This window comes from Pongo abelii, chromosome 3, assembly GCF_028885655.2.
Source record: "Pongo abelii isolate AG06213 chromosome 3, NHGRI_mPonAbe1-v2.0_pri, whole genome shotgun sequence".
Lineage (NCBI taxonomy): Eukaryota > Metazoa > Chordata > Mammalia > Primates > Hominidae > Pongo > Pongo abelii.
In genome coordinates this window covers 31,205,371-31,217,583 of record NC_071988.2, presented here as the reverse complement: position 1 = coordinate 31,217,583, position 12,213 = coordinate 31,205,371, and the positions used below count along the sequence as shown (strand labels likewise).

Sequence of the window (12,213 nt, the reverse complement as noted above, 5' to 3'; positions counted from 1 at the left end):
ACAAAAATACCATAGGACAACAATACATCTTGTTCTTTTTCTATGGCCGACGAAGAATCATAGGTTTTTGCAGAACTATGATATGATCAGATCTGACCTTTGGGGAGATTTATTTAGAAGCTGTGTGTACTAGATAGGAGTGGGAGGAGCCTGGAGAGCTGTGCGCACTAGATATGAGTGGGAGGAGCCTGGAGACAGACTGTGAGCTAGCTGATCTTTAAGGCAAAGTGTTAGTTATGTATCTTAATTTCTAGTCTTTCCCAATAAATAGTTAAAGATGACCTAATATTCTGTATTCCGCGAGAGAAATCAAGATAGTAGTATGTATCTAAAATCTGTGTTCTCTTAGAATAGTACAATTGTTTACCTTTATGTTGCTTCAATTATTTAACTTGTACTTGAATGTCTATAGCTTTAGCTCATCACTCACAAAGTACATAGAATATGTGCATTTTCATTTTCTGGCTCTATGTATGTTTAATAGTACTTTTTAAGAAAAATATATTTTCTTTATTATTATTATTATATATATTTTTTATTTCAATGGATTCTTGGGGAACAGGTGGTTTTTGGTTACCAGGATAAATTCTTTAGTGGTGATTTCTGAGATTTTAGTCCACCCATCACCCGAAGAGTGTACACTTAGGCTGAAATAGCCCCCTCTAATTTTATTTTATATTTTTGCATTTTGTGGAATTTATAACTCATTATTTCCACATTGTTCTCATTTTATAAATGCCAACAATTTCTTTCAATTTTTGAATTATTATTATCAGAAAAAATGATAATACTTCTATTCTTCCACAGGTAGCAGAATTTTATCTTGGAATGAATATGGATGTTGGTGTTTGTCTCTGCTCTACTCATCCATTCTTGCTTAACAAACTTCTCAAAATGTAGCGATTTAAAGCAGGTATGTTTTGTAGCCCATAATTTGGGAAGCCAGGAATTCAGGCAGAGCTTAGCTGAGTGATTCTTCTGTGCATATGGTGTTGACTGTGTCACTGTAATACGTAGCTAAAGACTAGGCTACTCTGTAGGCTCTGAGACAGCTCCACACACATGCCTGTAAACTTGAAGAGAGAGTAAGAAAGCTGGTATCAGATAGGTGCATCTTCCTTTAGGTCTCAGGGCCTCTCTAAATGTTTTCTCTGGCAGGAAACCTGGTTAAGTAGATGTTCAGCTTTCCAAGAGTAAGTATTTCAAGAGCAGGGAATAGTAGTAGCTCTTGTAATCAGGGCCTAAACACTGGCAAAGCATCACTTTCACTGGTTAAAAAAAATCATGGAAACCAGATTCATGGTGAAAGGAAATGGACTTCGCCTCCCAATAAGAGGCATAGAAAAGAATTTGTGGCATCTTTAAAGTAACAGTGTCAGAACTGTTAGGTAGTATCTTCAGCAGCTAACTAGCTTTTGACATTGGGTGACCAGATTATGGTTTCCTTAATCCATAAAAGAATATAATTTACCCATGAAATTGAATTTTGGTCAGAGTTAAATCACAGCAGCGTACTACCTTTCCCAGAGAAAATGCTCAGCGCATCTTGAGTTTTCTTCCCATTGTCTTCACTCTATCTTATGCAGGCATTATCTTAACTTGATTCTTTTATTTTCCTTTTCTGAATTTCTACAATTATATAAAACATTTATGTTATTAATAAAAATATTTTGTTTTTATTCTTGTGATGACATACTCTTAGATTGTAAACAGACTTTTGTCCAGAGATTATTGAAGTAAGAAAATTTCCTATGAAGTACATGGCCCAAACAATTTTTAAATGAAATAAAATTCTCTATCCTGAGATTAAAAAACAGTTATGGTGCTTCACATTTTTGTCTGCTGCAGTAAACCTAGTTATGGAACAAGGCAATTCCTTTAAGTAATGGAAAATTGAATTATCTAATATGGCCTCTGGAATGCAAATACTAATGGCAGTCAGACATTTTCTAAGCCCAACTTAGTAAAAAACATTTAATAGAGATAATTCAAATAGGTCTATGGTGGATATAAACCACACAGAAGTATCTTGAATCAAAGAAAAATATATATCATATATCATCTAAAATAGGCAATGTGCTTTTAAATATATTAATACTAGTTGACATGAAAATTGAACAGTTCATGTAATACAATGACTTGAGATGAGAGCTCTTATATTCTCTGGTACATTCTTCCTAACAAGCTTAGAGGAAATTAAATTTACAAGACAAGCTTTCCGTCTGTGAGTTTATCATTCTGCTATGCAATTAAGATTGCAGATATCGTCTCTCTTCTTATTAAATCCTGTAAATGTGCCCAGAGGCTACTGCAAAGGGAATATCCACAAAATGAGATCAAGAAATACATAAATAAAAAATGTGAGTTTAGTATTCATTACTCATGATTTTCAAAGTGTGCATGGAGAATGAGCAGAACATTTATATTCATTCTGCTTTACTAATATTGACCTAGTAGAATGCTTTCAATACAACATCGTGATGTTAGGGACTGTGGGAAGAAAAGAACTTAGAGGTCGCTGGCCCAAGACTTTCATTTTACAGATGAAAAATAAATAAATAAACAAAAACAAGCAAACAAAATCCTGATGCTCAGAAAACCACCTTCCTGAAATTTAAAAACTTAGTAAACTACAGAGCTGAAACTTTAATCTGAGTATATAAGTTTTAAGTATGTTTTAAGTTTACAATTATCTTTACTAATTCATTCTAATTGTTATTCTGAAATTTATTAACATGATAACATACATTCTAATATTATAAATTGCCTTTAATCTACCCTGATTGTTCAATTGGTAATGTGATAACCTGTATTGTCATGAGAACTAAGGTCTCTCTCTATATTAAATATATATAAATCTATTTTTTCCTCCCACAATTAATGATGAAATTGCATTACTCAAATAATAATTTATCGTGATTTTTAAAAAAACTTAAAATTAAATACTTAAATACTTTAACTTTCAACTGAAACAAGATTAAAAATTAAACAATGATCTCAGAATGCCCAGAGCCACAAAATACAATCAGAAGCATGTTTTTTTTTGAAAATTTTAAAAATGAAAGCTAATTATATTTTCATATATTGTGATTAAACACACAGGATAATACATAAGACAAACTTGAATTATAATCCCCTTTCCTCTTAATAATAAAATGATGCCTAACAGTCTAGTTAATTCTCTGTTTCATTATCTATATTGGTAATTACATATTCTGCATTTTGGGGGGGGGGGTGTGTGTGTGTGTGAGAGAGACAGAGGCAGAAATAGGGAAAGAGACAGGAAGAAAGACAAAGATTGCTCAGTAATCAGTACCCACTAAATTTGGAGCAGGCAGCATGTCATAACGGTTTAGCTTTTGGTTAGAGTTTGGCAGTCTGCAGTTTGAATGTTGTCTTCATTACACTGGAGTAGGATACAATCTTAGGAAGAAAAAAAATCAGTTTTTTGAGTCTGCTTCCTTGTGGGGATAATTGTAGTGCATATCTCTTTGGGTTTTTACAAGGATTAAAAACAAGTTTCTCATTTAAGATGGACTCAAAAAAGTTAATGTACTATTTTGTAACCAAGAAGTATATCAGAGCCAAAACTCTCAACATGCATTACACACATTCAAGTGTTTGCTTAATTATCATTTTTTGCTCAAAAATACTGCTTTTTCCATAAGGGGCTAACCATTTATCAAAAAGTCTAATTTTTTAGAATCTGTGTTACTATTAGTAATTATCTGGGTATGGAATTTGTAGCCATATTCCAAAAACAGTATTTAAATTTACACTAAATTCAAATTTAGCCCTGTCTGGTTCAAACACAATCTTTTTACTAAGTATAATGCATTATAATTAAAGTTTACTTATAGAGAACATTAAGATGTTCACACTGGTAAAACAAAACGTCCAGATTTTTTTCTTAAACTACAGAAGTTAGTCCAGTTTTTAGAAAGAGAGAAATGATAATATTGAAATAATATAGATATTAGAAAATATATAAAATTATGGAATTTAGTATATGAGGATTCAGCTTAATTTGGCCCCCTGAAATTGCGATAAACACTGCTCTGATGGAGAAAACATATATTCACCCATTCAGCAAACATGAAGTAATGCCTATTATGTCCTAGGCAGTTTTCCAAACACCAAAAAATAACAATGAATAAGATACATCTCCTATTCCAACATTTCTTTCAGATTTATGAAGGAAATCGATATATAAACAGGTGTGATAGGACCTTGAATAATGAGCACATACCACGTAAAACGTCTTTCTGAGCCCATTTTGCCAACTTTGCTTGAACAAACAGGACAAAGACTTGACTTTGAAACTGCAGCCATTTTGAGAAGTGGCGCTTGGCAGTTAGATTGTCTCTGGGCACATCATGTGGATAGAGAGGAATTTATTCAATAACAGTGGGGCCAGAAAGACTCTCCACAGATTAACAGTAAAGACAGTACCTTGCCTTTGTTTAGGAGCTCCCCTCTGCCTTTGGTGATGTGTCTGGAATGGGTGGGTTCTCGGTCTCACTGACAAGCCCGGACCCTCGCGGTGAGTGTTACAGTTCTTAAAGGCAGTGTGTCCGGAGTTTGTTCGTTCTGATGTTCGGATGTGTTCGGAGTTTCTTCCTTCTGGTGGGTTCGTGGTCTCGCTGGCTCAAGAGTGAAGCACGGACCTCCCAGTGAGTGTTACATCTCTTAAGCCAGCGCGTCTGTAATTGTTCCTTCCTCCCTGTGGGTTCGTAGTCTCGTTGGCTGCAGGAGTGAAGCTGCAGACCTTCGTGATGAGTGTTACAGCTCATAAAGGCAGTGTGGACCCAAAGAGTGAGCAGCAGCAAGCTTTATTGCAAAAAGCGAAAGAACAAAGCTTCCACACCCTGGAAGGGAACCTCAGCCAGTTGCCACTGCTGGCTTGGGCAGCCTGCTTTTATTCTCTTATCTGGCCCCACCCACATCCTGCTGATTGGTCCATTTTACAGAGAGCCAAGTGGTCTGTTTTGACAGGGTGCTGATTGGTGCGTTTACAATCCCTGAGCTAGACACAAAGGAGGTTCTCCACATCCCCACTAGATTAGCTAGATACAGAGTGTGGACACAAAAGTTCTCCAAGTCCCCACCAAAGTAGCTAGAAGTCAATTGGTGCATTCACAAACCCTGAGCTAGACACAGGGTGCTGATTGGTGTGTTTACAAACCTTGAGCTAGATACAGAGCGCCCATTGGCATATTTACAATCCCTTAGCTAGACATAAAGGTTCTCCAAGTCCCCACCAGAGTAGCTAGATACAGAGTGTCCATTGGTGCATTCAGAAACCCTGAGCTAGACACAGGGTGCTGATTGGTGCATTTACAATCCGTTAGCTAGACATAAAGGTTCTGCAAGTCCCCACCAGACTCAGGAGCCCAGCTGGCTTCACCCAGTGGATCCCCCACTGGGGCTGCAGGTGGAGCTGCCTGCCAGTCCCGCGCCGTGCACCCGCACTCCTCAGCCCTTGGGTGGTCGATGGGACTGAGCACCGTGGAGCAGGGGGTGGCGCTCGTCGGGGAGGCTCCGGCCACACAGGAGCCCACGGAGCGGGGAGGCTCAGGCATGGCGGGCTGCAGGTCCCGAGCCCTGCCCTGCGGAGAGGCAGCTAAGGCCCAGTGAGAAATCGAGCACAGCGCCGGTAGGCTGGCACTGCTGGCGGACCCAGCACACCCTCCGCAGCCGCTGGCCCGGGTGCTAAGCCCCTCATTGCCGGGCAGGCAGGGCCGGCCGGGCGCTCCGAGCGCAGGGCCCGCAGACCCCACACCCACCCGGAACTCGCGCTGGCCCGCAAGCACCGCGCGCAGCCCCTGTTCCCGCCTGCGCCTCTCCTCCACACCTCCCCGCAAGGTGAGGGAGCCGGCTCCGGCCTTGGCCAGCCCAGGAAGGGGCTCCCCACAGTGCAGCCGCGGGCTGAAGGGCTCCTCAAGTGCCGCCAAAGTGGGAGCCCAGGCAGAGGAGAAGCCGAGAGCCAGCGAGGGCTGTGAGGACTGCTAGTACGCTGTCACCTCTCAGTGGGACCAGGCTAAGTAGAATGGTAATCTGGTGGTTCTCACTGAAAGTATCTCGCGGTTGTCTAGGAGCTCCCCTCTGCCTTTGGTGGGACCATGCTAAGTAGAATGGTAATCTGGCGGTTCTCACTGAAAATACCAGGGTTCTAGCCTCATTTGGTCATTACTCAGTAATGGAAATGTTAGTGTAAAAGTTACATGTAAAGAGCCTTTTACATTGTCTTTCACATAAATATTCTGTATGTGGTGATGATAATAATTATTACCCGTGTCTTGAATTATTATTTTTTGCTTCAAATTAAAAAAACACCTAAAGAATGAATGAGGTTGTCAAGAAGATTAAATAAGTAGCAATTGTACTTTGACATGCTTTCTAGTAATAAAATATGTTTCCATATATTCAAATAAGAGGAATATTGGAACAATATTATTTTCTTCATCTTAAATATGAGGAAACGAAAACTAAGGATTTCAGCTGCCTCATTAAAGTATTATATCTAGTTATATCTTTGACGTAATAAAGTAACTTAAACCATATTCTTTGTTTCAGCACATTTCGTCAACTAAAGAGAAATGTTTGAGAAAGTTAACATGCCATTTTTCTATGTGGCTTTATTCATTCTGTTAAAGTCTGCAATTAGCGAAAGAACAAAAATGATGTCTTTATGACTGAGATCTCAGAGTTCAAACAAAACGCGGTGGCCATGCCTGGGTGAGGGAGCAGCCAGGTATTCTGTGTTCTTAGAAAGATTTTGCAAAAGTATCACAGGACTTCCCTTTCTACAATCAAGGCAAACCAGTTCCTGTGGTCGGTGCTGACATAGGATACTCTGCAGCTGAATATTCCTCAAATGATCACCAACAGAACACCTGGTGCCAACTGACCAACCACCTGGAACCGACCAATTAAGAGTGACTAGTGATTTGGGGGTTAAAGGCCATCCAGTCAAGACCCTGTTCTTTACCCCCTTACCTATCCTGCCCTGCCCTGCAGTTCCTGCCTTTATAATCTCTAACTCTCTACCCTCCACCCGCTTCAAAGCATGCTTTCATTTTATACTGGAGGCTACATCTCGCCAACCTGCAGATTGTTTTTAATAGGAATAAAACTCTCCATTTCTTTTTCCGCAGATCTCATGATCTTTTGTTAACGATTTTTTCTTTCACTATAATTTGGGGTGTGGGGAGGGGGACCAGATGACCAACATGACAAATGAAATAGCTAGTAAGTTAGGTAGGGATACTTGCTGAGGAGAAAAATAAATAAAGGAGGAAAAAGAACAGGATATGGTGTGGGTGGGTTTCAGTTATACAAAGGATGGTCAGACGAAGTTTCACTCATCAAGGTGACATTTGAGAACTACCGAAAGTGAGGAGTGGACCAGAAACACTCCAATCACAAAGACCCAGAAGTTAAAAGTGTGCCGGTTATTTTTAAGGAATAGCAAAGTAAACAGAAACAGAAAGAAGAAATTTGAGGGAGAGAAAAATCAGAGATGAAGTTAGAAAGTTAACAAATGAGAGGGAGAAGGTTGATATTGTTAGGCCTTGCTTTTTTTCTTTTTTCTGAGTAAAATTGGAAAACAGTGTAAGACTTTGAATTTATAGCATAATCTTGCAATGCTGTGTACAAGACTAGTCATTAGACAATTAAAGAGCAAAAAAAGAAACAGAAAATCGGTTGGGAATGTAAACCAAAAATAAAAGTCTAAATCCCTTAACCAACTGATGGACCCTTCTCTCGGTAAGATCATCTCAAAATAAACCTGATAATCTAGTTCAGGCCATGATGGCAAGTGGGGAGTAGGACGTGCCTCACTATACCCTCCTCCAGTTGGAATTCAGGCACAACTGACCAGCATTCACATTAAAACAGATCTTAAGACAGACAAAACAGACTCTTGTGTAGCGATAAGACACCAAATTCCAACCTGACTCTAGTATAGATTTCAGGCCCTGAAAGACATTAAAGTATTTTTCCTCAAAATATATTTCTTTGACAAATTTTGAAATGGCCCTGGAAAGCTACCTCATAGGGGAAATTGAAACATCTTTGCAAAAATTATAACAGAAAATTATTATACTGAAAGAGATTTGACGTAACTGAGTCCGTCTTGCTTCTAACCTCAAAGCTGTCCTTGTTTACTCCTGGAAATAGGACAAACTAACTTTAGGAGGAACTTAGTTTATAGTTTCATTTTAAAACATAGATAACAACCCTTTCCCAAAACAAACCCCCTTCCTTCCTGGGGACTAAATACCCTTTGCAGGACTAACAAATTAGCCACAAGATTAGAAATGGTTTAGGAGTCATGCAGCTGGAGGCTGCAGGATTCTGAACCTCCTCAAATTGCTCCTGGGGATAACCTCACTGTTGTAAAACCTAAGATCAGTGCTTGAGATATTTTGCAGACCCTATATGTGATGGAGCATCCAGCACCACCCAGATCCAAAAACTGGCTCACCTGGTGTTGTGACCTCTACCCAGTAATAGACTCAGCACAAGAGGACAGCTTCAACTCCCTGTGATTTCCTCTCCAACCTGACCAATGAGTACTCCCTACTTTCTGACCCTCTACTCACCAAATTGTCCTTAAAAACTCTAACCTCCAAGTTTTGGGGAGACAGATTTGAGTAATAATGAAACTCCACTCTCCTGTACAGCCAGCTCCATGTGAATTAAACTTCTGTATTGCAAAATCTCTGTCTTGATAAATCAGCTCTGTCTAGGCAGCAGGCAATGAGAACCCATTGAATGGTTACAAAATCTCAATTTTGTCTAGAATCCTCTTCCCTTTTCAGGTCTTTCTCTGACTCAAGAGAGAATTAACTAAGAGTCTGGCACCATCTTAGGTCTGATAAGAGCTCTGAAGCCTGCTACCTGGAGGCTTCATCTACATGGTAAAAACTTGGTCTCCAGAACCTCTTATCTTAACCCAAATATTCCTTTCTATTGATTTCAGGTCTTAAAATAATAACTTTTTCAACAAATTGCCAATCAGGCAATCTATTTTTTTTTTTTTTTTTTTGAGACGGAGTCTCGCTCTGCCTCCCACGCTGGAGTGCAGTGGCACGATCTCAGCTCACTGCAAGCACCGCCTCCCGGGTTCACACCATTCTCCTGCTTCGGCCTCCCCAGTAGCTGGGATTACAGGCGCCTGCCACCCCGCCCAGCTAATTTTTTTGTAATTTTTAGTAGAGACAGGGTTTCACCGTGTTAGCCAGGATGGTCTCAATCTCCTGACTTCGTGATCCGCCCACCTTGGCCTCCCAAAGTGCTGGGATTACAGGCATGAACCACCACGCCCGGCCCAATCAGGCAATCTTTAAATTCACCTATGACCTGGAAGCCTCCACTTCAAATAGTACCATATTTCCCACCTGAACCAGTATACATTATGCATGTATTGGTTGATATCTTATGTCTCTCTACAACACTACAACATGTAAACCAAGCTGTAACCTGACCAACTTGTGCACATGTTCTCAGGACCTCCTGGGGCTGTGTCATGGGCCACTGGTCATATATATTTGGCTCAGAATAAATGTTTTCAAGTATTAAAGACAAATAAAAGTCCTGGAATTCTCTAGAGAGGAAAAGAGGGGAATGGTTTCAGTAGGCTTAAAATAATTCAAGCCATACATTTTTGCTATAAAAAACGGTTGGTATATTAATAAAGTTGTACTGTGAACATTATAAGCAACACCTATGGCTTGCCTGATTAGACTAAACATACCTATGACCATTTAAATCCACACTTGTTTGGAAATATAGGATGTTTAACATAACGTGAAATACACCATGACACAATCCTGCTACTTTATGTGAAATGACACTTTCTTGTCATCTTGACATTTTCTTAACATCTTGACATGAAGAAATGCATTCTCTGTTCAGCCTCCACACCTGTGTCAATAGATACTTTGAGAGTGGAGATCTCACAGGTCATAGTCTGCTTGTTTCGCCTAACAGGTTTTTCTCCAGCCAACTAGTTCAAAATATTATTTTCTTATCTCTTGATTATTGCAACAAATTGTAAGCTTGTCATTTGGCTTTCACCCCAACTTCCACTTCATTATTCAAACAACTGCTGGAATAATTCTCTTAAATAAAGATCTAATTAAATTAATTATCTACCAAAAGACATCTTTTGATAATAACCCTTTCAACCTGTTGCCACTCTCCTTCAAGTTGTCCTGCCTTTCCAGGCTGAACCAAGGTACATCTTACCTGTATTGATCAATGTCTTATGTTTCCCTAAAATGTATAAAACTAAACTGTAGCCCAATCACCTGGGGCACATGTTCTCAGGCTCTCCTGGGACTGTGTCATGGGTCATGGTCCTCACGTTTGGCTAAGAGTAAATCTCTTCAAATATTTTACAGAGTTTGACTCTTTTTGTCAACAGGAAGCTAACGCAAGAATCGAGGCAATGGATGATGATGATTTGAATTAAGATGGTCAAATTTTGTATATTGTTGGAAGCTAAAGCAAAATAAAATTTTTGATTGATTAGCTTGGTGATGAGAGAAAGAAAGGAGACAAAAACTGACTTTAGGGTTTGGCACCTGGTTATCTACAAGAATGATATAACCATTTCATTGGTAATGGTAAGGGAAGAAATGATTCAGGGCAGAGATCAGGAACTCAGTTTGGGGATTATTAAATATGAGATGATATTCGGTCTTTAAGGGGTGTGTGTGCGTGTGTGTAAATCAAAATAATGTACCACAAAATCTATTTCTTTGACATATTTTGAGATGGCTGTTCAGAAAGGCAGAAAACAGAAATAACCCAGCAATGCTGTCTTTTGTGGGGGAGGTTTATGTCTATGGAGAATCTGCCTTGACACAGCCAGGCTTTCCCTTTTCCTGATCTGGGATGGATTAACTAAGAGTCAAACACTTTTAAAGCGCTGAAAGAAACATTTATGGGCCAGGTGCGATGGCTTACGCCTGTATTCCCAGCACTTTGGGAGGCTGAGGTGGGTGGATCACAAGGTCAGGAGTTTAAGACCAGCCTGGCCAAGATGGTGAAACCCCATCTCTACCAAAAATACAAAAAAAAAAAAATTAGCTGGGCGTGGTGGGGGGTGCCTGTAATCCCAGCTATTCGGGATGTTGAGGCAGAGAATTGCTTGAAACTGGGAGGTGGAGGTTGCAGTGAGCCGAGATCGTGCCACTGCACTCCAGCTGGGGCACAGAGCAAGACTCCATCTCAAAAAAAAAGAAAAAGAAACATTTATCATCTATGCTTTTTGAGGGCTGCTACCTATGAGTTTTTATTTACATAACAAGACCACTTTTGCTAGCCAGGCTCCCTCTTTTTTTCCTCCCATAACCTGTCTTGCCACTGTAACTTGATTTGCCACCATAACCTGATTTTGACCATGCTGTGACTCCCCATTCTTTTCTGTTGCCCCAAGATGATGGTATCAAAGCTTCTTCACCCCATGGGAGAAGTAATTACTCTGTGGTTCTTCCCGATGTGATATTAATACATTTGTACGCCTTTTCCCCAAATTAATCTGCCTTTTGTGAGTTGATTTTTTTTTTTTCCAGCAAAACTTCAGGGGCAAAAGGGAAGCCTTCCCTTGGCTCTGACAGTTTATATATATATATACTCTTCTAAAACAAAAATCAATGATACAGAGGAAAGAGAAAGAGAATTGCTGGTGCAGTATTTTTGAGAAGATGATGTGCTCTACTGTACAAATTGATAGTTTGACCTTAGTTTTTCATCCGTTCGATTAGAACAGCAATTATGTAAGTATATGGTCACAAATACTTCTACATAGGTAGAAGTTATTTTCTAGTTGTTTTAATTTAGTCGTTGAAATAGGAAGTATAGTTACCAGATGGGAGTGAAGAGGAGGGATTTGATATTGGGGAGAATAAAAAAATCAGGAAATAGATGCTTAAGAAATTTGGAGAGTGAATGTATTAAGGAACAATTGTATTCTTACCTTGCAATGGTAAACACTTGTTTGAGATAAATAAACATGAGTGTTGCAATACTAGTTGCATACATATAGAAAGGAGATTAGTGGATAGAAAGATTTAAACAGGATTGGGATTTGACCATATGAACACAGCACCATTTGAGAGAAGCCATGGAGATTTCATATACAAAAGAGTATTTTTAAATACTGTGAAATTTAAATATTATTTTAATAAATTTTTCAAT

The 12,213-nt window shown here is 39.3% G+C and overlaps 1 long non-coding RNA gene across 1 annotated transcript in view; it reads right to left on the bottom strand.

Moving 5' to 3' along the window:
* Positions 1-4,894, bottom strand: part of LOC129058937 (uncharacterized) — a 123,876-nt gene extending 118,982 nt beyond the window's left edge. Inside the window, exon 1 of the long non-coding RNA XR_008524417.2 lies at positions 4,453-4,894. This is a non-coding gene — a long non-coding RNA (uncharacterized LOC129058937). The remainder of the gene's footprint in view (positions 1-4,452) is intronic.
* Between the last annotated feature and the right edge of the window lie 7,319 nt (positions 4,895-12,213).